The sequence below is a fragment of the Castor canadensis genome, chromosome 13, assembly GCF_047511655.1.
Source record: "Castor canadensis chromosome 13, mCasCan1.hap1v2, whole genome shotgun sequence".
In the NCBI taxonomy this organism is placed as follows: domain Eukaryota; kingdom Metazoa; phylum Chordata; class Mammalia; order Rodentia; family Castoridae; genus Castor; species Castor canadensis.
The window spans coordinates 9,354,014-9,381,147 of NC_133398.1; the positions used below are offsets into that span (position 1 = coordinate 9,354,014).

At 43.3% G+C, this 27,134-nt stretch overlaps 1 protein-coding gene and 1 long non-coding RNA gene across 10 annotated transcripts in view; one reads left to right on the forward strand and one right to left on the reverse strand.

Annotated features, from left to right (window-relative positions):
- Mvb12b (multivesicular body subunit 12B) overlaps window positions 1-27,134 on the reverse strand; it is a 176,847-nt gene that overhangs the window by 110,525 nt on the left and 39,188 nt on the right. The window lies entirely within an intron of this gene.
- LOC141415826 (uncharacterized) lies at window positions 13,469-26,489 on the forward strand. Its single transcript, XR_012440785.1, has 4 exons — window positions 13,469-13,631; window positions 14,798-14,876; window positions 20,538-20,711; window positions 25,583-26,489. It is a non-coding gene; the product is annotated as an uncharacterized lncRNA (long non-coding RNA).

Genomic DNA, 27,134 nt, shown 5'->3' on the forward strand with positions numbered 1-27,134 from the left:
ACTGGCCCGAACTCTCCTGGCATCTCATTAGTTCATTTCACTACGCACGGGGAAGAGAAGTTCCAAAAGGGGAAAAGGGAGAGTGTGAAAAATACAACTTCTAAAAATATTGTCTCTAGGGAAGCCATTGATTAAAGACACCCTGACAAAAATGCTTCTAATGAGAAAACCGCCACTTTTGTTGTAAAGGACCAAGAGGGGACTGGGTACGTCAGCACATTAAGCTGCTTATTACCACATACTCAAGGTGCAGGGGAAAGCCCAATGGGGTGTGAAATGCACCTGAGGGGGGCACCCCTGTGGTGAGTGGATGACCTCCTGCCCGGTGAAGGGGGTTCTGCTGGGACTGTAGGGAGATGGTCAGGAAAATAGGCTCTACACTGCATCTTCCTGGTACAAGCCCTGAAAGTGGAATTCAAGGTGGCAAACTACATCACAGCGGAAACATAGAGACAGACTCAGTCCCTGTTTCTCGTCTCACTAGGAAGCCATTTTCTCCTACCAGCTGCAATAGGAATTCTCCAGGAAGCGTTCGCGGGTAGAGGCAGCCTCGCTCTCATTACTGCACTGGGTGGGTGTTAGCATGTCCGCACTGTGTTGCAAAGTGAACAAAAGGTTGACAACGAGTCAGGGGAGCACAAGGGTGCAGGACCTGCTGTTTTCTTTCTCTCCAGGCTGCTCTGTCACTAGATGTCCAGGGGTGGGTCTCTGCACTCTCAATGTGACATTACAGCACTGAGCAAGAGTGGTCAGCTGCCACTCTATAGCCAGCACCACAAAGGAGGCATCGGGAAAGCCCAGGGAACAGCCACATTTTGACTGTTTGTGATTGTCCTTTTCAGGTTTGCAGAGGGATCCAGTCCTTGATCTGACAAACTCCTGGCCATTCTGACAGTGCTGACAACAGCCCCATTCTTTACACAAACCGCCTTGATCTAGCCTGCCCTGTGCAGACAGAACGGCAGGACTGCAGCAGCCCGCCACCTGCACTGCGGTCCACAGCCTCTGACAAACACACGGTTCGAGGGAGGGGAAGGGGCTCCTCCAAACATTCCCAGAGCCCACCTCTCTGAGGCTGCCTCAGAAAAGCCAGAAGGCCAGCTGGCCCAAACAACAACAACAACAACGAAACTGTTTTCCAACTGCATGATTGTCAAATAGCAAATAAAAGTGCCCCAGGATGGGCAAAGAAACATCCTTGTGCTACAGATACCAATCTATCTGATCTGAAAGCTGAAGAGAACTGGTATGGGGATAATTTTAGGAACTGTTTGCTCTAAGTATGAGTGTGTTGAATCCCCCACCCTACCCCAAACCACCACACCACAGAAAGAAACACAATGGGGCAGAGATCGGACTGTCCACCTCAAGATTCCAGCAAAGTACGAAGTTTCTGGCTGTGATTCCCACCCCGCCTGTGTGCCTTGCCCTCCCCACTGGAAGAGGATGGACCCAGGATGAGCCAGCCACACAAAGATGCTTATTAATGTAAATTCCCCCTAAGTCGAAGGAGCTAATGATCTACAAGACAAACGTGCAAAGAGAGGTCACATGACTGACCTGAGATAGCATCTAACCCTCAGAGAGACTGGGTGTTCCTATAGTAGCTCATAGCCATGGGTCCCAGGACTACAAAGGTTGCGGGAGGTGGGAGTAGGGAGGAGGACCAGGGAACAGGCAGCATAAAGTTCACAGGCAAATCTGGACTTAAACACAATGGCTTCAGTAAAGCAGATGTGCTGCCCTCCCTGGGAGTCACTGGGCTAAGGGAGATGCTGCAGGTGCAAGAACCCACCTCCGGTGAGAACTCCTCATAGGTGAGTGCTACCAAAGACGGCCCTAGGATTTCCAACTAGCTGTGAGGACACCCAGGCTTTCTTCGTTTTGTGGGGCTGGGATGGAACACAAGTGTGCTAGGCAAGTGCTCTACCACTGTGCTTCACCTCCAGCTGGCAAGTTCTTAAAAGTGATGTCACAAACATCAAGATTCATGAAATCCTAAATCACCGAATGGGCTCAGCTCAGACTCTGGTCCTCTGAGATTCCTCCCCATTTCTGGGCCTAAATTAGGTCTTTCAAATGCAAATGCTGCTCTGTCTGACTAATGTTGACTTGCCTGACATCCTGCCAGCCTACAGGCTTCCCCAGGACCAGGCATGCCTGTTATGCTTATCATTTAATCCTGGGCCGCCCATGCCTCCAAGTGGCTCAACCTAAACTCAATACAGGAACGAGTGAACGAGTCAAACACTCAGTCACAGGGAAGTGTGTGACGCCACATAGCCCACTGGCTACCCAAGGAAAGTCGTAAGAGCACTGTAAATGAAGCTTTCAGGATTGTACCCATAGGACTTCTTTAATACAGAGGCTGCCCTCCCTCCACCTCCCAATCACCACTCTGTGAGGCACCCATCCATTCAACCCTGAGGCCACTCATTCTTCTGGTCATCCCTGTCGTGTTCCCAACAAATGCTGCTGCAGGCTGCAGTGCCTCCATAGCCTGTTATAGTGCCTGGCGCACACGTATCTACATGTACACTCACACCTGCTCCCTCCAGCCTTTCTTCCCTGGGTCAGAAGCCACCTGAGGAGCAAAAGGATGTGGTTAAATAACCAAGGCAGTGGCAGATCTCTCTTTCCTGGCAATATTCTTCTAAAACAACCAGCAGAGAGAGCAGGAACTGGCTCAAATAAAGAGCAAGAGAGAAACACAACACAGGAGGGTCGCCAGCCAATGCCTGGAGGTGAGAGAGGAAGGAGGGGACTCACTTTTCAGAGCCCAGACCCAGAGCCACCAGGTGCCTGTGGGGTGGGGAGAATGAGCTCAGGGCTGCGGTGGGTGGATAGGAACAAGATCCATTAACAAAGCAGTGGAACTTCGGACCCCCTCCCTTCACACACACACACACACACACACACACACACACACACACACACACACACACCAGCTGTTTCTGCAGAGTCTGCAGGAATGGCACAGAACCCGCCCTGTGGGGGAAGGGGCAGCAGGAAGGGATATGGCTCTGGACTAAAGGCGGGAGGTGCCCCACCACTGCCATGCTCACCCTCTGGCTGGGGTCTCCCTTAGCGCTGGATACTGGAGGACCCATTTGGAGAAGCATAAGTTTTCCCAGGGTGCAGATGCTGGCTCCCTGCTGTGTGCCTCAGCCACCCACCCACAGAACTCCAATCCATGAGCCAGTGCCTTGATCCTAAATATCAGCTAACAACAGAGGGCCACCAGGCTCTGGGGGAAAGTCTCAACCATGAATGAAGTACCCAAAATACAAAACAGGGAAATTGAAAGTAGTGCGAATAATAGGAAGAAGCCACGAAAGCTAAGAAACAACCAAGCCTGTCATGGAAACCCTTGGGAAGGAGTACTGCATCCAACAAAGAAAAACAGAATGCTGTGAAAATCCTTAGGAACACTTTGAGAACGATAAAGAAATAATAGAAACAGATTAGAAACTTAAAGGCTGGCACTAAAATTTAAAAACTGGAAGAGAAAGTCAAGGACATTTTTCAAAGGTAAACCACAGAGATGAAGAGACAAAATACAGGATAGAAAAAGTAAAAAGACAGAAGGAGCAAACTACCCCACCCCCCAACAAAAGTTCCAGAAAGAGACACAAAAACAGGGAGAGTGAGCCTCTGCATAACCCGCAGCAAAGCATACACTCCCACCAAGCTGGGCATAAAGAAATCAGCTGCAGAGAGGAATAGCAGGTTACCTAGAGAAGAAGGGCGTCAGCTGCCCAGGCTTTGCAATCGCAGTGGGGAGACTAAAGGACAGGGGGACACTGCTCTCTGTCTTCTGAGAAAGGCTGGAAATCCACACCTAGGCCAACTATCAACCATGTGTGAGTGAGGCTTGCCTCAGCCCTACAAAAGTAGAGCCCTCTGCAGCTTGCAAGGCCTTGAAAAGTGCATCTTTCTAGGGGCCTTCCTAGGATGCTACTGGAGGGCACACATGCAAAACTGGGGATTAAATCTGGGAGGAAGAAACTGAACTCTAGCATTTGAGGGCAGAACACCCAGGCCTCCAGAAAGAAGAGAAGAGGTCACAGCAGGCAGTCTCTAGGGGAGGGGAGACTGAGTCTCTAGGGGATTGGGGTGACCTAGAGCTGCTGCCAAGTGCTTGGAAGAAACAGAGATACACAGGGGACAAAAATGTTGGAGCTGGAAAAATGTGACCCGTTGAAACTACACCAGGAATGGGGAGAGGGGAGATAAAGGAGAATGACGGAGTGAATTCAACTATGATATATTGTAAGAACTTTGGTAAATGGCGCAATGTACCCCCAGCACAACAATAATACATAATAAAAAAAAAAGTATTGGAACTTTCAGAAAGTAAAACAATGGGCATGAAGCTACTTGAAAAATTATTAATTTAAAATTAAAAAGAAATTTTTAAGCATTCAATTTAAAAATCAATAGGGATCTGGACAACTAAGCAAATGAAACCAGTTGGATTCATTCCAAGAGAAATAAAGGTGGCACAAGAAGAAAAATATGCTCCTAGTGTGTTGCTTGACTGGGAGACACCAACGTGTGCTCTGGACAGTGTTAAACACTGATTAAACACGGATTACCCAACTTTGTGAAATCGTAAGAGCTCAAAATGTCCAGGATAAGCAAATCAAGAAACAAGCAGTATCATCAAATTATTTAGAAATATGGAGCTAGTGTATCAGGGAAGGAAAAATCTAAGAGTTAAAGCAACTGTCTCTGGGTGGTGCAGGGGAGCAGTGCAGGGAGGCCAGGCAGAAAGCGCAGTTCAGTGGGACAGTGCAGGGAGTGCAGTGCAGAGAGGCAGTGCAGGGGGCAGGAAGAGCAGTGCAGGGAGCAGTGCAAGGAGGGCAGGACGACATCTTTTCTCATAAGCCTTTGGTGCTTTCGCTTTTCGTCTGTACATGCACATGTCACTTTGATAAAATAAAAGTAAATTTTAATTATAAAATGTCAGAGAACTGTGCAAACGATCATAGAAGATGGAGTGTGAATTCATGGTTCCTTTTAGACAAACAGCAGATGGCACCACCATCAGGGACTTTCCTAGTGGTGCAACATGACCTCACTCCTAGTTCACTCCCTGTAGTGTCCCCAAGCTGGTGACCATGTCCAAAGCAGCTTGTGCAGCTGGCTCCGTCCTTCCCCATATTTCGTGTGCACCAAGACTTAACTTTCAATGCCCTGAGGAAGAGTCCCAGGAGGGTGGCAGCCAGCACTGCAAGCATGAACAAGACTTGCACAGACTTTTCTGGCCAGGCGAGGCCTTGTTCTCACACAGCCCTAGGCTCTCATTCCCTTCTCTGGCTTGAGTTCAGAGCCCTCCTTCTGGAAGTCAGAGAAGAAAGCATGTATCAGGAAGCCCTGGGGGCAGTAGGCCACTGCTGACTCCTGCAGTTGGCCTTTCAGAAACTGCAGCTGAGCAGGAACCCTCAGGTTAAAGGGGAGACAGTTCCTGGCTTAAGGGTTCGCATGGGGCTGGAGTCTTTGCTGAGTGCTTACTGTTTGCCAGGCAGTGGCCTAAGCAAGTCATGTGCATTTGTTTCACTGAATCCTACTGATGATACAAGTGCTATTTTCTCTCTAGTTTACAGATGAGACAATAAGAACTTGAGTAAATTTAAGTAAACTTACTCAAAGCCATTCAGTGCACTAAACCTTCCCAGGACATCTGGGATACCACCGCCTTTAGGACAGTTGACAAACTACTTGTAGGCCTATCTGGAATGCGCCAAAAGCACCCTTCCAGACAGGAAGAGCCACTAAGAGCACTTTAAGGACCTACCAGCTGAGAACACACAGTGTCAACTCGGTGCTGAAGGCTGCAGATAAGGGGACACTTGAGGACACATTGGAAGCATGTGGGTTTTGAGAGTCTTGCTTTGATGACAGAGGTCTCAAATAGCGTGCTATGATTTAAATGTCTCTCCAACACACATACTGAATTGCATTTGCCACTCTTCTCTTACAAGATGAAGAGCAGGGGCCTCTGAGAGGTGCTTATGCACAAGGGCTCTGTCCTCAGGAGTGGATTAAGGCTGACAGCATGAGAGGAATTATTGTGGGAGTGGGACAATTCTGTCCCCACTTGTTCTCTCCTTTGCCTCTCACCAAGTGATACCTTCCACCATGTTAAGACACAGCACGAAAGCCTTCACCAGATATGGACCCTCAATATTGGACTTCCTCTGTGACAAATAAACTTCTGTTCTTTATAATTTATCCAGTCTTTGGTATTCTGTTATAGCAACTGAAAACAGACTAAAACACAATAATACTAATTTTTTGACATCAAAATGACTTACTGTCTAAGACAGTAGCTCCTGTGGCTTTAAAAGGCCTCCTACACTCATGTGAGATGCAGTGTGTCTTCATAATGTTCTTTTGCTTGCAAAAGATAGAAGAAAACAAGATTATCCAGGTAAGGGAGAAAGTATGAAGATGCACGCTCACAGACACCAAAAATCCAGGCCACCACCCCTCAGGAAGAGAAGGTGCTTTTGGTCCACTTGGGCAGTACAACTGGGGCCTCCAGGGGAGGGCACACAGAACTCCTCTCTACTCCATGCTACACTGTGAACCAGCCTCTCCTCTGCTCTCTGGCTGGAAGTTTTGTCCACTCACAGTTCTGCTTACTTACACACTATTCTCCAAAAATCATTAGTGTTACTCATCTAACACAACAATGCTATGAGTTAGACATGGTTACTGTCTGAAATCACAGATGAAGAAACTGAGGGACAAAGGATACTGGTTAAACAAGTTACGTTTTGTCCACAGGACGGATTATTCAGTTCTTAGGGTAATAAGCACATGTAGGATTACATCTGATGTGTTAGGTGGGCAAAGTAGCTTATCGAAACGTGTGAGAGACCATACATGAATAACTCTCACGAGGCTGTGAGGACTCGGTCAGCTGTCTACACCATTCATTTGTTCCTTCCCTCTGGGGCCCAAGGCTGCCCTGGTCTAAGGACAGACCGTTAAAGGAGACAGGCTGGTTAGGGATCCCCAGGAGCCACATTCTACATGGGGAAAGACACGTGGTAAACACATAAACAAGCAGGAGATAATCTCAAAGAGTAAGTGCCTTATGTAAAATAAGATAGGGTGACAAGACAGTAAGTGGAGGGAGAGAAGGGGGCCCTCCACTTCAGGTGGGGTCAGCAAGGCACTCTGAGGAGGTGGCTCGGCTGGTACCTGAGTGGGTGAGATTTGCAGGGGGCGTGCACAGCTCCCATGAGACCCTGCATTTGCGGGAACAGAAAGGCTGGCTCTTACGTGGAGCCAGGTAAGTGGGGAAGGGCATTACTGCGTGTTCACTGGCTCTGTTTACAAAGGCAAAAGTGAATGAGGCAAGTCATTGGCATTCCAATGACTGGAATGGTGACTCAGTAGTGGCCACTTAACTTCAGGTACACGGATCTAGGAACATAACTCGGGGAAAAGAGCAGATCACAAAATGGTTTATACAGGATAGTTCCAATTTTGAGCTTTAACATGTCTGTATAGAAAAGGAGCTAGACAGATAAAGTGCACGGTGTTACTGTCTGGCTCTGCCCAGTTGAGATTCTGCATGTATGTTTCTCACTTTTTGTTTAAAAAGTATATACAGCTTTTATAACAAGAAAAATTACAATTGTTAATAAAATAACAACTTAATGGGGTGAGAAATCTAAAATCTGCCAGACAGATTAAAACTTGAGAGACGCCTTGTACATCAATCACCTGCCCCACAAGGCAGCAAAGAGGAGTGGGCAGTAAATCACTAGCCTCAGAGGCTCCTCACCCACACGGAGACCAAGCCTTTCACCCGCGAGAAGCCCTCTCTTCTCCCAGACACTGCACCACTGATTTCATCACCCTGCTTACACTCGGGTTTAAAGAGGTCCCACCCACCATTCAAAGGTGCATGTGGCAGACGGAAAACAGTCAAAGGAGCCAGGAAATTCTGCAGACATTCCAGAGGAAATATCTGACTGACACCATGAGCAGGAATGAAGTTCAAAGGCCTCTGGACATGTTAGACCATCCACTGTGGAAATGCAAGCATTTGGCCCAGGGCAGACTTGGGCACAGCACAGAGTCAGGGAGCTGAGCTAGCCATCTTTCCGGACCCCTAATGCACTCTGTATTCAGTAGGGTGAAAGGCAGACCCATTTGATTCACCTGGTGAGGCCAGGAACTCCTGGCTGGTTTTGGTTCTGATTTGATTTGCATATCTTATCATTCTGTATTCTGAACAGAGAGCTCAAGTCTGCCACAGACTTTTAGCTGGAATGTCTAATACTCTTAAGCAAAAGAAATGGACTCTGTGTCGCTGTCCCTAAGACTGATACCTCTCTCTCAGTCTCCAGGTTGTTCTCTCCACCCATAAGGCACAGGGGCACCACAGACCACCCACCCCTGTTGGTCCAGTGCCTCTCAGTGCCCACCCTGTTTCCCTCTGGCTCTTTTCTCAATCATGTCTTCCCTCACCATGCCCCTACATCCTACCTCCCTGCCTTAGCTTCTATGGTCCCCTCACTTCTTTCCTACTGAAGCAATTCCATTAGTTAGGACTTTTACCAGTACAGAGCCTCCCTGAGAAACTAGCAGAAAGAACTGGGCTTTCTGGAGTCAGGCAGATTCCAGTTCAAGTCTCGGTCACTCACACACAGGGTTCCCACAGTTACACTTGGACTCTCACACTTTTCCTCACGGAAAAATGGAAAAAACTAATAATATCTTCCTCGTAGGATTATTTGTGAAAATTAAATGAGAGAAGGCACAAAACCCTCTTATCCACAAAGAGATACCTTTTCAGACTCACTATACACAGTTATAAATAAAAAGGCAGACAAGAACAAGTGTTGAGGAGGATGTGGACAAATAAGAACAGCTGGTGGCACTGTAACTTGGCATGGTCACTTTGGAAACCATGGGGCAGTTCCTCACAGCTTTAAACACAAAGTTATCATATGACCCAAGAATTCCACTCCTGGTATACACCCAAGAAAGATAAAAACACATTCTCATAAAATCTTGTCTGTGAAATGCTCACTGTGGCATTTTTTTCATAATCACCAAATAGTGGAAACAACCCAAACGTCCATTGACTGATGTGGTCTATCCAGACAATGGAATATTATTCAGTCATAAAGAGGATTGAAATACTGATACATTATAACATGGATGAGCCCTGAAAACATCATGCTAAGTAAAGTAAAACAGTCCCAAGAGCACATGTGTTGTATGATGCTATTCAGAAAGGGAAAATTCCATAGTGATGGAACATGGATTGGTAGCTGCCAGGGGTCAGGGGAGAGAAATGGAGAGGGCTGCTAATGGGGTGGGGGGGTTCCATGGGGAGGTGACAGTATTCTATAATTATACAGAAGTTATAGCTGTACAACTCTATGACTATACAAAAAAAGAATGAATTTTGTGGTATGTGAACTGTGTCTCAATAAAGCTGTCTTTTTAGCACTTAGCATAAGCCTGGCACAAAGCAGACATCAAATCATGTTATTTATTTATGATTATCTCTGGCCTTTAAAGTATGGATCGTATTTTATTCAGTGGATACTTTCCTGAGCACCAAGCCCTGCTTACAGAACACAACCAGAGATTTGCCAAATGGCTGAATGAACCACTAAAAGAATGCAGAATATTGTGAGAGTCAATTAAATTGGGTCTTTTCTGTCAGAGGGCTGGCTCAGTTGTATAGCATGAGACTCTTAATCTTAATCTCAGGGTCGTGGGTTTGAGCCCCTTCCCCCAAATCCTTCCTGGTACCACACTATGGGATATATCTGTCACTGTGTGGCTATTAGCTAATTTCCCCAGTTGCCTGTGTGCTCTGTGGCACATTGCCCAATTCTGTAAAGTCTCGGCCTTCAGCAGAGAACTGTTTGTCGTTGGATGTCCTAAACTCAAACTGTTAATTTTAAGATAATCATTGTCCAAAGGAATCTCTGCTCCAAAGTTCCCTTGACTCACAGGTTGATCATATACTTGGTGCTGTCATTTCAGGACCTAGTTTCTCCAGAATCCTAGAAATTTCATGCCTCATGGGTCACCCCTTTGTCTTTGCATGCACCAACCAAATTAAGTTTCGTGTTCACACTCTCCATTCATGTCTGCTCTTCCCCTATGCCCTCCCCTAAACCTCAACCTTAGTCTATCACAAAGACTGTGAACCCGAGCTCCTTGCGTTAGGGATAAAAACTGACGTGGTCCTTCCGCCCGGTGTGCTTGTGTGCCAGGCTCTGGTTGGAGGCACATTTTTCTGCAAAAGTAAATTTTGCCTTTCCCATCAGCTTTCCAGCAACTGTCTGATTTGTGATCACAACAGCTCTCAATATTTCTAACAATTAGAACAATGCACAGGGACTGACACCTGTCTTCAGGGACTATTCAAGACAGCCCCTTCTTCACCTTACCTATTGCTTAGGTGCCTGCACACAGCAGGTGCTAAGAGGCTGATTCCTGAGCAGGGCCAGAAGGAAGAAAGCAGAGCCCTGCACCCAGCCATGCCCTGGACCTGGGACAGTGCTCAGAAGCCCCTGCTGTGCAAGGGTCACACCACAAGTCAGTTCTGGGACTGAAAGGTCCTCCAGAGGAGGAGGGGAGATGCATGTGTGGGTCCCCCAACATTCCAGGTCACCAGGAGGGAGGGCCTGGGCCAGAAGTGCTCTGGCCTCTGCCACACAGGTAGACAGGTCAGGACACAACCCTGGGCCTCCATAGACTGTGGGGAGCAGCACCAGTAGCCTACAGGTGGCCTCATGGCTGGTGGGTATCCAGCAAGGGAGCATTTGCTCTTTCATGGAGCCTCTGGTGACACCAGGGCTGAAGCAGACAACTCAATCCACAGCAAGCAGACACCTAAGGTCATGGCAGAACAAAAAGCCAAATCAGAGCCCCACTTCACATCAAAAATGAATGTTTTGATTAAAAACGAAAGGTAAAAGCAAAACCTTGAAACTTTAAAGAAAATGTATAATAGTTTTGTTTTAATAGAAGGAATTATTGAAGAAATAGACACATATGTATAAGAGTACTGATAAATTTTACTCCCCTAAAATGAAAAACTCTAAAGACACACATACACACACACACACACACACACACACCCCAAAAAAAGAGAAAAAGACAAGCCATAGACCACAGCAATGCACAACTGACAGTGGGTTAACAACCAAGGAAGGAAATGAAGGACTCCAACAAATCAACAAGAAAAAGAAATGATCCTTAGAGAAATGACACACAGTTTATAAAGCCATATGAGAAAATGCCCGCTTCTATGGGAAATGCAAATTAAAACTTGCAATGATATACCAGTGATGGCAAATCACTGACAAAACTATAAACACCTGACAAGAAGTCCACTGTGTGGAGGGGTCCACATAGCACTCTGGAGAACACATTACCACATCCAGCTGCAATGCCCCCGGACTCCACTTGGGAACTGATCCCCAGAGAGATCTTTAGGGTCAGACCGCAGGACACTATTGGCAACATCATTTCTACTAATAGTAAATTACAGTACATTCCATTAACAGATAAATGTAAATTACAGTACATTCCCATTAACTCATCCCATTAACAGATAAATGTAAATTACAGTACATTCACAAAACAGAATTCTATGCAGCCTGGAAAATACAGGAAGTAGAGCTGTATGTATCAGCAAGGATGAATGCCAAGAATGACACTGAGCAAAAAAACCAAGTTGAAAATACGCACAGTATGTTATGTGTGCCATATTACGTAATCTATATAAAGCTGGAAACAGGAAAAATACATAGGAGCTACGAACATCAACTCAGACAGTGCACACTCTGGTATGGAGGGGCACAGGCATCGGTGTTTCTCTTTCTACTTTAAAAACAATGGACATAAAAGCTTGCTGAAACACTAACTCTCAGGAAAGCTCTATGGTAGTTGAGAGGCCTTTCTTTAGATTCTCTACACTTCTCCAAAGAGTTGAAGTGTTTTGTAATATAATTTCTTTATTTAAAAAATCAGATAACAGATCTAAAAAAGAAAATAATTCAAATACTTACCTAACATGCATAAGGAATAGAGCTGTCAAAGACAAGACACTCAGGTAAGTTGAAATTGCAGAAAATAAATTTTTCAAATTTTCGAAGTTTTTCAAATTTAAAAAATTCATTTTTTTCAGATTTAAAAGACATCCTGTATTTTTATTTGCTAAATTTGATCACCCTAACAAGACATGTACTAAGGTTTGTTTAAAGAACAACTGGAAAAAAACCCCAAAAATTTGAACCACAGGAGAATGCTTCTGTGGGCATTCACCCTACTCCAGGACATCACACACCAGTGAGGAGATCAGTTAAAAGAGGCATAAGATCTAGACACATCAATCTGGAAAGACCTAAATGACATGTGTATCATTCATAAAAACAAAGTAAGAGCTTACTGCATGATCTACTTTATGTTAGAAATACAGATTACAATGATATGTTCCTGTAAGTCATTTATATGTATAAACGCTGAGAAAAATGTTCAGAACAACAGTGGAAAACTGGTAACAACAGCAACAGCTGTATGGTCAGGGGCACTAGAGCTGTGGCTATATTCTTTTAAATAAGAAGATATTCTTGTATTCCTTTTAAAAATCAGAAGTAATTTTTTTGTGGGGGAGGGGGATAAAAAGAACAAAACAAGTCTAGGATACTTCCAGGTCATCCACACTGTGGGATTAGAGAAGAAAGGAGACATTTTTACTCTAGTTTGGGTGATGCTATAGGATTTAGATTCTTTGAAAGGAGCTTTTATAGTGTTTTAAAAGCTATGTGTTTTTAAGGCCAGGTTCCCTGGCCCTTCCTTGGCCGCATGACCCTGGAGTGAGAGGTAACTCACTCCACTGTGGACACTGAGGCTGCTGAGCAGTGGACAGAGCATCAAAGAAGAGATACTTAGAATTTGATGCCAGTCTAAGACGGTCTCATTGCAAAGCTCCTCTTTGGATGGAATCTGGGCTAACAACCTATGCCCCATAATCCCAATCCTCCCATCCCTGGGCCAAGCAAGCAGAGACCATGCAGTTTAAAACATGCACAGATGTGATTCAAGTTCTTGCTTCACTTAGAAGTAGCTGTGTGCCCTTGGGTGCCTTTCGTAATCTGTCTGAGCCTCAGCTTCTGTCTCTATAGATGGAGGCAACAGATTCTATATAATAACTAATAGAACAAGGCAAATGAAGTGCTTTAGCCAGCATCTACACACAGCGATCATGAAACCATGGTAAGCAGTGGTGTTGTTTGATCACAAGCACTGCTCCCTTTTCTACTCAGGTAGAGCCCTTCCTGCACACACAGAGTCACTCTGGGCCACTCATGCTCACTGGCCAGGCCACCAGTCTTTCCTGTTCCTCAGCAAACGTTTACAAAGCACTCATAATGTGCCTGTGAGCACATAAAGATCCAAGTTCTGTCCTTCCCTCAGGGGACAGCTAACAGGTAAGTTGGATCAGCAGTAAAGGAACCATCCAAAGAGCTACATGTTAAGGTAGGAGAGCTGGCTGTGAGCTCAGCTCAGCACACCTGCTGTGTGAGCTCCAGAAGAGCCTGGGCTCTCTGAGCATCTGCTTTCGTATCTGTGAGGTAAGATTGTAACTTCACTGGGCCACGAGATGAATTAACACTGTCCATGGAAGCGGCAGTACCAGCAGAATTAGCTCAGCACTCTCAGGGAGCAGGAAGCCTGGGAGAGTTCCAGGGATGGGAAGGCAGTCAGGGTGGGGAGTAAAGGGGATGGTGCGGGGCAGCTTTAGGTAGGATGCACCATAGAGCATCAACAGGCAGGCGGGCAAGGCACAGTCAGCCAGAGAACATTCAGGAAAGGCAGGGGCAGGATGGGAGGTGAGTGGGCTGGGCTGTGGCTGTGTACAGAAGAGGGGCCCCCCTGGCCAACAGGTCATAGAGGCAGCAGGGCAAGTGCTGAGTTCAGACTGCCCTGTCTTAGGGAGCAGAAAGGAGAAGAGGGTGAATGGCTGGAGAACTCTAGGCAGGGGTACTAAAGGAGGAAACTTGGAGGGGAGGAACCCCAGCCCTCCTGGAAGAGGCTTCTACTGAGACAGAGGGAGGCTCCCACCTGGATGGAGGCAGACCCGGAGGAGGGTGGGGCAAAAGAAACTGCCCAAAGTGGGGCAGCGAGGAGGGGCTGAGAGGAGCACCGGGAAACCTCTGGGCTCTGCAGAGGGAGAGTTCAAAGAGGGGCAGCAGTGGGGTGGGCTGTTTTGGGAGACTGAGGTGTCCACCAGCTCATGGGCTTGTCTAGCAGCAGGTGGGAGTGTGGGCCTGGGGCTGGCTGGAGAGAGGGCAGGCTGGCTGAGTGAGGACTCAACTTGCACTGCAGGCCTCACAGGGACAGGCAGAGAAGAGCACGGGGCCTAGGAGCTGTGCTGTGCAGTGTTGTGCCCACTGAGGGAAAGTACCATGGAAGGAGAGGTGGGAGGAGCAGAGCAGAAAACAGGAAATCAGACTAAAGGAATAAGAGTAGTCCAAGAGAGGACTGCAGAAGAACATGGGATGACCTAAGGAAACGCTGCTACAATACAATAAGAAAACAAAGCACAATAATAAGCAGGTTTTTAAATGATATACACAGCAGAATCCCACTTTTTGCTAAGACATACACACACACACAGAAAAACCAAAAGGGTATTATGGCAAAATGTTAGTGTCAGCTTTCATCTGAATAGCAGGGTCACGGGTCACTTTTACTTTCTTCCTCATGAGTTTTTGTTTTGTTCTAATCTTTGTAACAGTCTACCATGAACACGTATTTGTTCTACATTCAGAAGATGAGTGCAGTAAGTGAGGAAGAAGCTGGTCACAGTTGTGAAGGTAAGAAGTGGGGAAGAACAGGATCGGGAGGAAGCTCTGAGTGAGACAACTAGGGAAGGGGGCAGAGATGATAGAGAAGGATATGGAGGTGAACAACCTGGGGAAGGGTGCACAGAGAGACCATCCAGTCCTCTGCCTGCCCAGCAGAGTGAACAGCAGCATGTTTTCATGACAAGGAGAGATTAGAAAAGGGAGAGACTGACAAGACAGGAGAGGGATTTAGCAGTGAGATCACAGGTAGGACAAAATGGACAGAACTCAACTTGGGGACATATCTGGAGGAAAGGGCCAGCAGAGGGCCTCTGCTCTCTGCTGGCCCTTTCCTCACTTGGCTCTTCTGCCTGTGAGTTCTACACAGGCAGTGACTTCATCAGACTTGTTCACCATGTCGTTCTCAGAACTTAACATAGGGCCTGCACGTGGTAGGGACTTAATGCACAATTGTTCATAAAAGAATGCAGCCCTCTCTAGAGTTGACGAAATTGCCCTCTGAACCCAGGAGGGCAGTCATAAAAAGGAGCACACGTTGACCAGCGAGTCTACAGAAACACTGTTACAAACCACCACATGCTGCTCAAAGTTCCTGAAACCCTAGACCTCCAAGAGCCATCTTAAGAACAAGAAGGAAGCTCTTGTATCAGCCAAATCAACTGACCTCTATGTATGCCCAACCAGAAGACACCAGTCCTGGATGCAACTCAAGAAGGCTATGAAAGGAAGAGTGCCTGCATTGCCAGCGTGAAGCCCTGAGTTCAAACCCCAGTCTCACTGAAGAAGAGGAAGAGGAGGAGGAGGAAGAGGAGGAGGAGGAAGAGGGGGAGAGAGGAAGAGGGGGAGAGAGGAAGACGAGGAGAGAGGAAGAGGAGGAGGAGGGGGAGGAGGAGGAGGGGGAGGGGGAGGAGGGGGAGGGGGAAGAGGGGGAGGAGGGGGAGGGGGAGGAGGGGGAGGAGGAAGGGGGGGAGGAGGAAGGGGGGGAGAAGATGAAATTGAGACTAGGATGAGGAGACAACATCTCTGACAAACAGCTCTGCATCTGCTCTTGCCAGGGTCCTAGCAGGATGTGGTTAAGAAAACAGAGAAACTAGTGATCCTTGGATCACCCATAAAACCAAGCAGCATCATATGACCTCTCCAGACCTTGGGAAAAGATGCTGGCCCACATACTCACAGAGACCTCCTCTCCCATGGTGTGGGCTTCACCTCTGCCCAGCTCTTTGCATAGACCACTCGCAGAGCTGGAGCCAATCAACTGGTACTTGCCTTCTTGCTGGTTTGAACAAAAGGGTCCCAGAAGAGATGCAGCAGGACAAGGAGGGCAGGAGGAGTTAAATGATAGGGTTTAAGAGCAGCTGAACTGCTGCTCTTCATGAGTCATGCTCAATGACAGGGGACAAGAAAGCAGAGATGAACTGGCCCACGTTGCTAAGTCATTCTCCTTATTTACTCTATTACTCTGCTCTCATACCACATTGCCAGCTGTAATTGCATTTCAATTCATGTTTAACACAAACATAACTTAGCTGGATGTTGGCATCCAATATCCCAGATGCAGAAAGGCAAAACAGAAAGAGCCAGCTAATTCAATTCAGTAAGTGTTCTCCTCGTGCCTGGTGGAGTCCAATGCACCCAGGCACTGCACTGAGATGCACGTCACCCACTGCTGCAAAAAGAAAGGTAAGAACTCAATGGAGGAAAGCAAAGATGCTATCAGAACAGAATCAGGTTAGAACTCCAAGGGAAGAGGAATGGTGTGTGTGTGTGTGTGTGTGTGTGTGCACATGCAAAAGTACAGAGGCACAAATGGCAAAGCACCTCAGAGTAACTATGCAAAGGGACTGAGAGAGGGCTATGCAGGTGGGGGACAAGCCTTAGACATTGGTGAAGTCCATCCACTCGACAAATGCTTACTGAGTGCTACTGAGGTGCTAGACTTTCACTGGGAAGTTAAATAATGAATTGGCCTTCAAATCTGAAAACAAAGAGCTGGAGCACACAGCTCTAAGCCAGGGGCCACCTAGTCCTATAGAACTCTTCTGCTGGTGGTCGTTCAGGAGAGATTGCAGAAGGTTAGAATGACACAGGATGGTGCCCTGGGAGCCCATTCAATAGGCCTTAACAATGGGTAGTGGAGAGTGGCAAGAGTGGAGATTTGTCCAGGCAATGGTCAGCCCCCTTCAGCAATTCCCCTCTCACCTGCCCCTCCCTATAAACATTTGTAGGAATTTGTAGTCACAGACTACATCATGTAAACCTTACAACATGTCATCTAAAACTATGATCCTGGAACAGCCAGGAAACAAGGCAGGGAATTAGAAATGGTAAGAAAAGTCAATGGATAAAAAAGATATCTATTTTTTTTAATTAGTTTTCCTCTATGCAAAATGTGTAAGGCATAACCAATAGGCATTTAAAGAGGATCATAGGGAAACAGTGCTGCTTGCTGCAGCAATGCCAATTGTCAAGGTCATATTTGCTCCCAAAAACAAAGTAAGAAGATTCTCATCTTTTCCAAAGCTCTGAGACAGCTGATATAATGTGGGAATTACAGCTTCTTGGAAATTGGAGAAATGTAACCTAAAAACAATTTGGAAATAGTTCTCTAATGATATATCCAATTTCCTTCTCGAATACAGGCTTGGTACAGGATCTCCTCTAAGGAGCAGCAGGAACTGTGTAATACATCAAAATTTTCACTTTAGTAACATATGTTTACACATAAAAGCTATACGTGATCTTCCCTTTCAATTTTCAAATCTTCTTATCCTCTTACTTTTCTTTCTCAATCTAAATTTTGCTTATCTTATTTTATTTCCTTTTACTATCCGACTTATCAGTTTATCTATTATGCTTTTTTAATGACTCAATTCTCAATAATTCCCTCCTCTTCCTTTACTTTTAATTTCTGATTTTATCATTGTTTTTTTCTGTATTTTTTTACTAGCTACTTAAACTATGAGACAATATCAAGGGGTATAATATTGGTACCCCAGTAAAGAGGGAGATGAAAGAGAAATACTTAACTAATGACAAGAAATTTTCCAAATTTGATGACAGCTATAAATCTACAAATTAAAAAACATGAATCATCAAGCAGAATAAACATTAAGAAAATCATACCAAAGCATATAACCAAAATGCTTAAAATCAGTGATAGAGAAAAACCTCAAAAGCAACCTGAGAAAACAGACCACGTGCACCCAGGAATGACAGCGCACTTTTCATAGGAAACAATGCAAGCTGTAAGATAATGGAGCAATGCCTTTAAAGTAGGAAAGACGGTGACAACTAAGGAATCTGGACCAGGGGAAATATCTTTCAGAAGCAAACATGAAATGGAGACTTTTTTCAGGCACACAAAATCTGAGAGACTACAATACCATCAATACAAGAAATGTTCAAAAAAGTTCTTCTGAAAGAAAATTATATCTGATAAAAATGTGGATCTATGCAAAGCAATGAAGAGCACCAGAAGTGCTATTATAAGGATAATTATAAAAGATAATTTTATTATTTCTATACTCTTTTTGTAAGATAATAAAATTTAAAGCAAAAATGTAGCAATGTATTGTGGAATTTATGACACACATAGAAGAAAAATGTATGACATAATAGCACAAAGGCCAGGAGGGAAGAAATAAATGTTATGCTGTTCTTATACTATACATGAATGAAGTGGTGTATTACTTAAAGGTAGACTGTACTAAATTGAAGATATACAGTAAGTCTATCTTGTCCATGGATTTATTACATGTGGTTTCTATGAAGCACAGCCAAAAAAAAAAATTCCCATGCATCCATTAATCAGCTCAGTTGATGCAGAGAAGCTCTTATCAGGCTTGCACTATTGTCAGTTGTGTTTAAACTTTATGGATCCTGAGCATTCATAGTTTTCCTCAACAGGGATCTCCTGGGAGCCAAATACCCATGATACCAAGGGTCTACTGTATGGCGTAAAGTCAAAGTAACTACTAAGAAACAACAAAAAGAAAAAGAAGTTGATCTGGTGAGCTAATAAAGGAAATAAAATGGGATAAAAATAACCAGAAAGATGTTGGTAGAGAGATACTGGACATGCAGCTCAGTGGCAGAGCACTTGCCTAGCATATAGGAGGCCTTGGGTTTGATCCCCAGTACTGCAAAAAAAAAAAAAAAGCTGAGAAAACAGGGAAAAGGGAACTAAACACAAGTAGAAAGAAAATACAGCAGAAAACAAATAGTAAGATTGGTAGAGTGAAATACAAACACATCAACAACCACTTTGAATGTAAATGGCTTAAACATACCAACTAAAGAAAGAAACTGTCCAACTGAACAGTAAGGTGTCTAAGAAAACCACTTTAAATGCAAAGACACAGATGGACTCTAAGCAAGACAATGGAAAAAATTATACCAACACTAATCAAGAGAAAACTATAATGACTATAATAATATATTATAAACTAGATTTTAGAACAAAAAATATAGGCAGAGAGTTACTTAATAATGATAAAGGGATAAATTAATGAATAGTGTATACCACTCCTAAATGTGTATGTACCTAATAACTGAGCTTCAAAATACAGAAAACAAAAAACAATAAGACTGAAAGGAGAAATATACCAGTCCACAGTTATAGTCAAAGATTTCGGTTTTATCTCCCAATAACTGAAAGAACAAGTGGAGAGAATGTCAGTAGTAATACAGAAGACATGAACAATGATATCCATCAACTTGACCTTGCTGACATTTGTAGAACATTCAACTACAAAAACACAGAGTAAATATTCTTTTCAAGTGTACTGGAGCATTTACCAAGACAGATCACAGTTTAATCTGGAGTCAATGAACCACAACCTGTAGACCAAATCTAGCCTGCAGCCTGTTTGTGTATAGCCTATGAATTAAGTTGGTTTTTATACTCCTTAAGAGTTAAAAACATAATAATTTTAATAGAAATTATGTGTGGTTCATAAAATTAAAATATTTACTATTCATGTTCTCTGCCCACACAGAATTAAATTGTCAATAATGGAAACAAATCTAGAAAATTCCCAAGTAGAGGAAAACAAAAGAGCACACATTGAAATAATCATGGATCAAAGGAAAAATCAAAAAGGAAATTAGACAGGGTTGTGAATGTGATTAAAATGTGATAAAACTGAGGTGAGGCAAAATGTGAGGAACACAGCTAGTGCAGTCAGAAGAAAGTGCACAGTGCTAAATGCTGCATTAGAAAAGAAAGGTTGCAAATCAGCAGCTAAAACTTTCACCTTAAAAACTAGAATACTAAACCTAAAGAAAGTAGAAGAAAGGAAATCATACAAAGAAAACAATAATGTAGGAAACAGAAAAACTAGAGAAAAGTAAACCCAAAAGCTGGTCCTTTGAAAAGATCAGTAAAATCAATAAAACTCCACGCAGCATGAGGAGGAATTAGAGTGATGGCACCAACTACTATTATTGGGAATTAAAGTTAAATGACAAAAGGGACATTATGAACAACTATATGCCCAAGAATTGGAAAACCGCATTAAATTAAATGGAGACTTTCTTGACAGACACATATTACCAAGATCCATTCATGAATAGATTACCTAGATACCCTGTATCTATTTTAAAAAATCAAACGGTGTTACAAACATTTCCTTTGTTTCTCCCATTTCCTTTACTTTGTGTTCACAGTGCCGGGGACTGCACCCAGAGACTCACGCCACCGAGCAAGTGGTCTACTGCTGACCAACACCCCAGCCTATTACAGCCCTTTCCACTTCCAGACCCAGAGTTTCACTGGTGAATCCTACAAATACTTAAAGCAGAAATAATAGTGATTTTTTTATTAAATCTTTCAGAAAACAGGTAAGATACCCTTCTCAACTCATTATGTGAGTCTAGTATGACCACAATACCCAAACCAGACAAAGCCATTGTAAGAACAGAAAACCAAGACCAATCAATATTTTTCATGAATATACATAACTTTTCTTTTTTCTTTCTTTTTTGTGGTGCTGAAGATCAAAACCAGGGCTTCAGGTAGACTAGGCAAGTGCTCTACCACTGAACTACATCCCTAAAGTAACATTTCTTAACAAAATTCTAGTGAATTGAATTGAACAATGTATAAAAAGGACAATATATTATGTTCAAATGGGATTTATTCCAGAAATGCAAGTTTGGTTTAACATTCAAATATTAACCAGTCTATTTCATCACATTAAAGGTTAAAAACAAAAACCATTTGATCACCTCAGTAGTGGCAGATAAAACATTTGACAAAATTCAACACTCAGGTATGATTAAAAGTCTCTGGAAAGGTACCTCCTGCTAACTGTGTCCATAAATAAACTGACAGCCAACACCATATTTAAATGACAAACACTGAAGGCTTTTCCTGTAAGATTTGGAACAAGCCAAGGATGTGTGATTTCACACGTCTAGTCAATAGTGTACGATATGGTCCAGCCAGTGCAGTAATGAAAGAAAAAGAAATTTAAAAAAAAAAGCATACAGACTGGAAAGGAAAAAATAAAGTTGCTTTTATTCATAGACAACATTATTGTCCACGAAGAAAATTGTAAAGAGAATTTTTAAAAAGCTACCAGAACTAATATGTGAGTTTAACAAGGATGCAGAATACCAAGTCAATTTACGTAAACATATTCCTTTAAACAAGAATGGAATAAAAATAAAAATAAGTATCACATATAATAGCATCAAAAATGAGATGCCTAGAGATAAATCTTGAGTCACATACTGAAAATGAAAGGACTGATGAAATTAAAGAGGCCCTAAATAAATGAAGAGATGTACCATATTCATGGATCCAGTACTGTTAAGATATGAAATATCTGCAAATTGATCTGCATGCTTAATACGTCCCTGGTCAAAATCTCAGCAGGCTTTTTGTAGAATTTGACATGCTGGTTCTTAATTTATATAAAAATTCAAAAGACCAAGAATAACTAAATAACTTTGAAAGAGTGAGAATTAAAGGACTACTGCATTTAAGGAATGCTTATAAGTTACAGTAGCCACAGAGTACAGGTCCAGTACACACACAACAGCAGAGTGGGCAAATCGGTGCAGTAGAATACAGAGCAGAGCAATACACCTATGCACAGGTCATCACCTGTTACACTGTTACAACTGTTACAGTGGAGTCAAAATAATTTCATGAAGAGAGGTGCTACAACTGGACAACAATTGGTAAAAGAGTGACCCTTTATCCACACACCAAACTATATATAAAAATTAACTCAAAATAAGTCATTGATCTAAATATATTTTGGCTAAAGCCATAAACATCTAGAAGGATTAGAAGGGAAAATTCTGCTCTTGGGTTTGGCATTTTTTTTTTCTTTTAATTATTTTTTGGTGGTACTGGGGACTGAACTCAGGGCCTCATGTCTGCTTGGCAACTGCTCTATCATGTGAACCCTGTCTCTTCTTAAATGTAATACAAAAAGCACTAACTATGAAAGAAAAACGTAATAAGTGACTTTACCAAGTTGTGAAACTTCTGCTTTTCAAACATACTGCTAAGAAAATAAAAAGGCAAGCTACACACTGGGAGAAAATATTTACAAAACATATGCGCAGCAAAGGATATATAATAAAATACACAAAGAACTCTCCTAACTGCATAACAAACCAACTAACTCAAGAAATTGACTAAAATTTTTTGAACATCCATTTCACCCAAAATACACAAAAGGCAAAAGAGCTCAAAATCATTAGTTATTAGAGAAACACAAGTGAACTCCATAATGAATACACCCCGGTGCAACGACTAAAAGTAAGAAGAACGAGCACAGCAAGCTCAGCCAGAAGTGGAGCAGACAAACTCAGATCCCCCGCTGGTGGCACTGTGATGATACAACCACCTTAAAAATAGTTCAGCAGTTCCTTAAAAGCTAAACATTTATCTTCCATACAATCCAGCCCATTCCACTCAAGGAATTTACTGAAAACAAATGTATATAAATGTTCCTAACAGCTTTATTTTTAATAGGAAGCAATCCACATAACCATCACCACATAGGCTGTCGTAAAGGTGCACAAGGCAATAAGACTCATTAAACAAACAAGAAAGAACTACTAATAAACTCAACAATATGAATGGATCACAAAGTAATTACTATGAGAGAAAAAAAAAAAACAGGTAAAAAAGGTTTTAGAGGGCTGGAGTTGTGGCTCGAGAGGTAGGGACTTGCCTAGCAAGCACAAGGCCCTGAGTTCAAAATCTAGCACTGACAAAAAAAAATTGAGAGAAAGAAACCAGACCAAAAGAAAATTACATAAAGGTCTACAAAATGCAAGCTGGTCTGTACTGACAAAAGTAGACCAGTGGCTGCCTATGGATGGGGCTGGAGGAGAGGGATGCAATACCAAAGCCAGGGAGGAGCCAGGGGGGTGAAGGACAGGTTCATTGTCTTGATTGCGAAACTGGTTTCACAGGTGTATCCACCTACTCAAACATATCAATAGTATACTTTAAAATATGTGCAGTATACTGTATGTCAATTATATCTCAATCAAACAATAAAAAAGAATCCATATCCAACAGAAACAAAAATAAAACACATACATAAAACAACAGGAATGACACGACATATGAGGAATGCTGTAAAACTTTACTGGAGGAAACAAAACAAGACCTAAATAAATAAAAGCACAAACTGGGTTCGTAGATGGGAAAACTGAGTATTATAAGTACATTCGTTCTCCTCAAATCAACTTATTAACTCAGTGCAACTGTACGAGAACCAAAACAATGTTTTGTGCAATTTGACAACTGACTCTACGGTTTTTTTTAGAAAAGATAATATGTGATAATAACCAAACATTTTTGAGAAAGGAAGGAAACAGCTCTATCAGACATTAAAACATGTTATTAAAAAACCTTGAAAACATTAGGCTAGGTGCAAAAACCAAGCATAAAAATGGTTGCTTATTATGTGACTCAATTTGTATGAAATATCCAGAATAGGAAATTCTGTCCAGACAGTAAAAACTGGTGGTTGCCAGGGGCTGGCATGGGATGGGGAGGGGAGCAACTTCATGATGGGTCCAGGATTTGCTTTGGGGGTGACATAAATGTTCTGAAATTAGGTAGAGATGGTGGTTGCACAGCATCCAGTAAATCACCGAATGGCACTCAGTTGTTCACTGTGAAGTGGTTACTTTTATATTATGGGTGATTTTACCTCAATTTTTAGGAAGCCAAGGAATTGCTAACTTCAAAAAAACCCCACATGCTATAAACATTTAATAATAAAAACTAAGTTATTATGGAAGAATAGGTTCAATAGATTAATGAAATAGAATACAGCCTAGAAGAGTCTGGAAAATTTCCCTCTTTGGAACCGGAGCACCTGACACCCTGCAGCAGGATTTCCCACTGTGGTTACCAGACTCCTTCCCAAGTCAGTGGCAGCCTGCAGGCCTGGGCCATAAGCAAGGCATCACAACTTTGTCATAATGCAGCAGTTTCCACTTAGCACAAAAGCTGGGGTTAGACTTAAGGGCATGCCCTGCTGTCAGAGGTACAATCTGAGTGAACTTGAGTGGCCTGGCCCTGCCACAAGGTAGCTGCTGTTCTGTTTAATGGCTGCTGAGCATGGGCCTTCCCTCCTGGTCCTGGAGGGTGTGCCTGGATACCCCCATGGTCAATTCCCCCACCCCAAAACAGACACTCACACACACACACAAGGGTCTGACAGCGGCAACAATAAAGCTCATTTGTTTCCCTCAAGGCTGCTCCAGTTGGGCCCCTGGCTGCTCTGGACTTCACCTCTGAGATAGAAAATAAGCTTTGAGTCAGACTGAAGCACAGACTGTGGATTGGAAGGACCTCACACATGACAATAGCGGCACAGCAAACCCACATGTGTGATAAGCAGATCCTTTCTTGGGTGGTATTTCTGGGGTTTGAACTCAGGACCTCACACTTACTAGGCAAGTACTCTACCACTTGAGCCATGCTTCAGTCTTGATTTCCCCACTTTTATTCCTTTGTAATTAATAAGGTTTTTGCAGGCAGTACTTTGAGACTGTAAATATACTTGTTTTTCATAAAAATTCTACTTGCTAGTTTTAGCTTTTCAACAGATCCTTTTAAGCATTCAGACAGGAAGGAAGGAAGGGAAGGAGGGAGAAAGGAGGGAGGGAAGGAGGAACAAAGGAAGGGAGGAGCCAAATGAGTCAACTATATGAATCAGAAATTAATAGTAAGAGTAGGAATGGCAACAACCATGAAAAGATGCTCAACCTCACTGCTAGCCACACAACTTCAAGTTCACACAATGAACTCCTATTTCAGAAAAATAATAGAAAAATGGACAATGAGGTGGTATGGTAAGGATGAAAGTAAACATATTTTTGTCTGCAGTTTATTGGATAAAGCATTTTTAAAAAGTAACAAGTTTATTAGGAAAGGAATTTAGTATAACAGGATAAAAATGGAGAGAATGGAAAACGAGAGAAACATTTCCTACCCACCCATGTAGGAAATGGGGGTAAAGACTCCTAAAATTCTTTTTTTTTTTTTGGTGGGCTGGGGTTTGAACTCAGGGCTTTGCACTTGCAGATAAAGCATTTTGTATAAAGCTGTGTGATCTTTGTAAGTGAGAAGCTTTGATTTCCAACCCCACTCCCACCCACCCCCCAAACACCAGCTACATGATGGTAACTACTAAAATTTGAAATGTGCATGTCCTCTTTTCTACCAGCAGAGAGACACATGTAGAAGGATGCAAAAGAAAAGTGTAAGCTGCACCAGCAGGACAGTGGATCATAAAAGAAGAGGGTAAATCAGAGACTTCCTACTTCCTACAGATGTTGTCAAGGGGAAAAGGAAAGCCAAGGCCACTATTCGTAAAAATAAATAGTAACAATCATAATTCGCTAACAGCTAGGACACTCACTAGTCCTTCATTGTTCTGAGCACTTTAAGAATGTTAGCTCGTTCACACCTTACCACAATCCCATGAAGAAAGTTCTGTTATTAATCCTCATTTAAAAACAAGAAAATGAAGGCATTACAAGAAACAGTAGCAGCTAACAAGTGGCAGAGACAACCTTTGAACCCACATAGGATTCCAAAATCTAGACTTTTGACTGATAAACTACACAGCCTCTCTCTTCTTGCTTTTGGCAAGAAGCAGCCCAAACTGTTAACAGCAGACATCTCTGAGAAAAGGAAGTCGACACAGGTACTATTGCCTGAACCTTTTACAATGAGACTGTATTTGCAGAATACTTGTGCCATTAAAACAAAACAAGTCTTTACAAAGGACTAAGGAATGAGGAACTGGAGGGAGAGGAGCGGGGGCCACACGTCCCCTGGGTGTCTGCCTGTTGATGAAGCAGAGCAGCTCCTTCCTGACTGCTCTGATCTTCCCAACATGGAGTCCTGAATGTATGGCAAGCTCCCTCCCACATCCTCACCTCCAGCCATGTCTCCTCTTGCTGATGTGTACCATCTCTCATGCAAACAGTCTTTTAATATTGCAAACGTGCACCCCAAACCAAGAAAGGAGCCTGAAGCATTTTAAGTTTTGCAGACTTTAAGGAGTAACTGGCATGGTGTCATTTATGCGCACACAGTTGCATGCTACCTGCTTGTAACACACAATGCTAAGGATGAAATATAAATGCTTTGGGAAGATTTCTGACAGGCTTAGAAATTAACAGATCCTCTGGTTAATCCTGAATTAACATAAAATTAAAGTGAAGCAGTGCTTCCACTTCCAGGAATACAAACTAGGTAGACTTTTCTGTGTTCTTCCCAAAAAGCAAGCTAAAACCCTGAGCACGATATGAAGCAAACAGGAGGCTCTGAAAGGTAAGAGAATAAACAGACCAGCCAGGGACCTTGGGACCCGAGCAGCAACATGGTGGTGAGTTCACGGTCTTCTCTTGTCCTCATAAGTCCCAGACTTAGAGCTAACGATACTAACAACCCTGGAGAGCAGTATACACACACACACACACACACACACACACAAACAGCTTCTCCAGTCAGACAGGCAACATAAGACAGTCCACTTTCTGTTGCGAATGACATAATACAGGATAAGTTTTATTGAAAGGAAGTCCATCTTGGCTCAAGTTCTGAAGGTCCAGGGTTGAGGGGCTGCATCTGATGATGGCCTTCTTGCTGACAGAGTGTGGGACGTTACATGGAGAGACAGAGTGTACATGTGTGTTTATGGCTCCTCTGGTCTCTCCCCCACTTCTTATAAAGCCACCATAACTCAGTCATGGGGGCTCCACCCTAAA